A 3529-nucleotide genomic window follows, 5' to 3' on the forward strand; every position below is an offset into this window, starting at 1 on the left:
TACTAACATATAATTATGATAATTTTTAATTTACCAAACATAAATTTATTATACAAAATTGTTGTATTAGTTAATATTGAGAACGTGTTGTCAGACGAGGAGGTAACTCCTCAAGTGTGATCGTATTATTCATTCAGGTTGTTCATTATTATATACAATAGGGAGTGATTGTTCAGTTCATCTCCTGATGACTCTTCATTTCCTTTATTATGTATTTACACTAATTATAGTTGTTCACTCAATCCCTATGATTAGGTGTCAACATTCCCCCCTTAATATGAAGGGATGTTGGTGAGTCCAAGCATCGTTCTGAATTTTTCAAGATTCTCTCTTCCGAGCACTTTGGTGAAGATGTCTGCAATTTTCTCATTAGTGGAACAATGGCAAAGATGGATTGTTTTGGCCTCAACATGATGTCGAATCAGACGATATTTTGTATTGATGTGCTTCATTCGATCATGGAACTTTAGGTTCTTGGCCAACTTTATTGCCGAGGTGTTATCAACCATGAGTGGAGTCGATTGTACTTGTTTTACCTGCAAAACTTCTAGAATTTTCCTGATCCACACAATTTCTTTTGTTGCCTTAGCCGCTGCCACATATTCTACCTCTATTGTGGAATCTATTGGAACTGATTGTTTGTGTGATCTACAGAGACAGCTCCTGATCCAAGACTCATAGCATAACTTGAAGTAGATACCTCAGTTTCTTTGTCTCCATCGAAGTCTGAACCAAAGTATCCAATTAAGTTGAAGTCGCCCACCTGTGTATACTTGATTCCAAAGTCTTGAGTTCCCTTCAAGTACTTTAGAACTCTTTTTCCAGCAGACCAATGTCCTTCACAAGACTTTTTCATAAATATGGAGAGGATTCCAACAACAAACGAAATGTCTGGTCTAGTAGTAGTTAGGTAGTTGAGACTTCCTACAAGCTGTCTATACTTTGTTGCATCCTCAATTTATTTTCTTTCAATGGATGTGAGCTTTAAGTTTGGTTCCATTGGAGTAGTCATAGGATTGCATTCAGTCATGCCAAACCTGTTCAACAGATCTCCAATGTACTTCTTTTGAGAAAGGAATATGGACTTCGGATGTTGAGTTACTGCAATACCAAGATAGTAATGAACATAGCCCAAATCAGTCATTTCAAAATCTTTCCTCAATTCCTTCTTTATGAATGCAATGTAGCTCTCATTGTTCCCTGTCATCAAAATATCATCAACATATACCACAAGATATACAATCGTTTTTCCAACCTTCTTGACAAACAAAGTTGCATCATCAAGATCATAATGTTTGAAATTGAGTTTCAGAAGATGCTCGGTTAGTTTTTCATACCGGGATCGTGGTGCTTGTTTGAGGCCATACAAGGATTTCACAAGTTTGCATACTTTATGTGTAGGTTTTAACCCCGCATATAAATTACCTGCATACGAATTCTAAAACACAGAAAATAAACAATTCGAGAGCATAACACATAAAACACATATACACACATATTTTCCCCTGGATCCCAAAACCGGTACTAGAGCTTGATTTTTCATTATGTTCCTATCAATATTACAATACATATTTATACATGCCGAAGCATCCAATGCCATGGACCGAAAACCATCGCATCAAAAACTATGGACCATTCCACCCCAACCTAATATAGGGTCCAAAAAAAAATTTCCTGGGGCCCTGCCCCGGAGCCCATAGAGGTGGCCTACCCGCCCCCCTCGAACCCCCTGTGACCCCCCCGTTGCACAATCGGCACAACAAAGGGGGGCTCCACCCCCACCTCTAACCCCCCAGTTCACTACGTAGGTTAGTCGTGGAAAGAATATAACACAACCCAACATTATGTCCATGTCCTTTTACAGCAAATCCTTCAGGCTGGGACATAAAAACATTCTCTTTTATATCTCCATTCAAGAAAGTAGTTTTTACATCCATTTGATGGACTTTCCAACCGTTCTGAGCCACTAGGGCAAAGAGTGTCCGAATGGTAGCCCACTTTATTGTGGGGGTAAAAGTCTCCTCATAATCGACCCCTTCCTTCTGTGCAAAACCTTTTGCCACAACCCTGACTTTGTGCTTGTCAAGTGAGCCATTAGCTTTATACTTGTTCTTATAGACCCACTTGCAGCCAATTGGTTTGGTTCCCAATGGAGGATCAACCAGCTTCCAAGCGCCATTCTTTATCAAGGCATCATAGTCCTTTTTCATTACTTCTTTCCATTCATCATGAGAAGCAACTTCTTTGAAGGAAGTTGGTTCAAAATCTGTAGACAAATTCAATTCACAATCATAGGAAACATCCATATCAACAGGTGAATCAGAGTCATCTACATCACCTCCATTTTGCTGGGTTGAATTTCTAGTTCCTATCTTTCCAACCTCATCAGGGTGAACACTTTCAAGAGTCTTTGTTAGCCACTTTGGGGGACCTTTCTAAGATGGTCCAAGCTGCTCTGTTGATTGAGTTGGGACTGAATCAAGATTGAGTCGGGACTGAATCAAGATTGAGTCTCCCAATTCTGTCAATCACATCACTCAAAGTATCATCTGTTGTTGGAGTTTCATGCGGGGGAAATTGTGCTTTAAAAGAAGATTCCATAGGTTGATCTAGTATAGGAATCCCCCCTTCAAGATGTGGAATATGATTATCAAATTCTTGAAATGTTTTTGCATTTGTGAATCTATCCAAGCGATCAAGTTGTTGCTCAACAACATTGTTAGTTTTGGATGATTCAAGAAATATTACATCTCTAGATACAATAAACTTTTTATTGACTTCATAATAGAGAAGGTATGCTTTGGGGGTGTTTGAATACCCCAGGAAGATACACTTACAACTTCTTGCACCAAGTTTGTTTCTATGTACCTTTGCTATCAAGGCATAACATGTGGAACCAAAGACCCTGAGATGCTTTACCGAAGGAATGTGCACATACCACATTTCATAAGGAGTCTTGTTTTTAATAGCATTATATGGACATCTATTCTTTACATATACAACAATAGAACTGCCTCAGCCCAGAACATCATTTTTACATTTTTCAAAAACATCATGGAGCGCACCATATCTAAGATTGTCCTATTCATTCTTTCAGCTACTCCATTATGTTGGGGATTATAAGGCACAATTGTTTGATGTTTGATCCAATGTTGGCGAAGATAGCTTTCAAATTCATTTGAAGTGTATTCTTTTCCATTATCAGTGGGAATAGAGCCAATATGAGATTGTGCATCATTTTCAATCCATGTATGAAAGCCCTTGAATGTTTGAAAAGCATCGGATTTTTTCTTCAATAAATAAACCCAACACATTCTGGTGTAGTCATCAATAAATGTCATCATATATTTATTTCCATTTATAGAAGGAACAAGCATTGGACCACATAATTCTGAATGAATGAGTTCAAGTTTTCTATGTTCTCTGGACTATGAATCATGAAAACATTGTTTTCTATGCTTTCCTAGAATGCAAGCATCACATTGCTTAAGATTCCTAGGAATTGTAGGCAAACCAGTAACACCATTTT

The sequence above is a fragment of the Pinus tabuliformis genome, chromosome 4_1 (assembly GCF_031772625.1).
Source record: "Pinus tabuliformis cultivar Carrire ecotype Pingquan chromosome 4_1, CPIR1, whole genome shotgun sequence".
NCBI lineage: Eukaryota > Viridiplantae > Streptophyta > Pinopsida > Pinales > Pinaceae > Pinus > Pinus tabuliformis.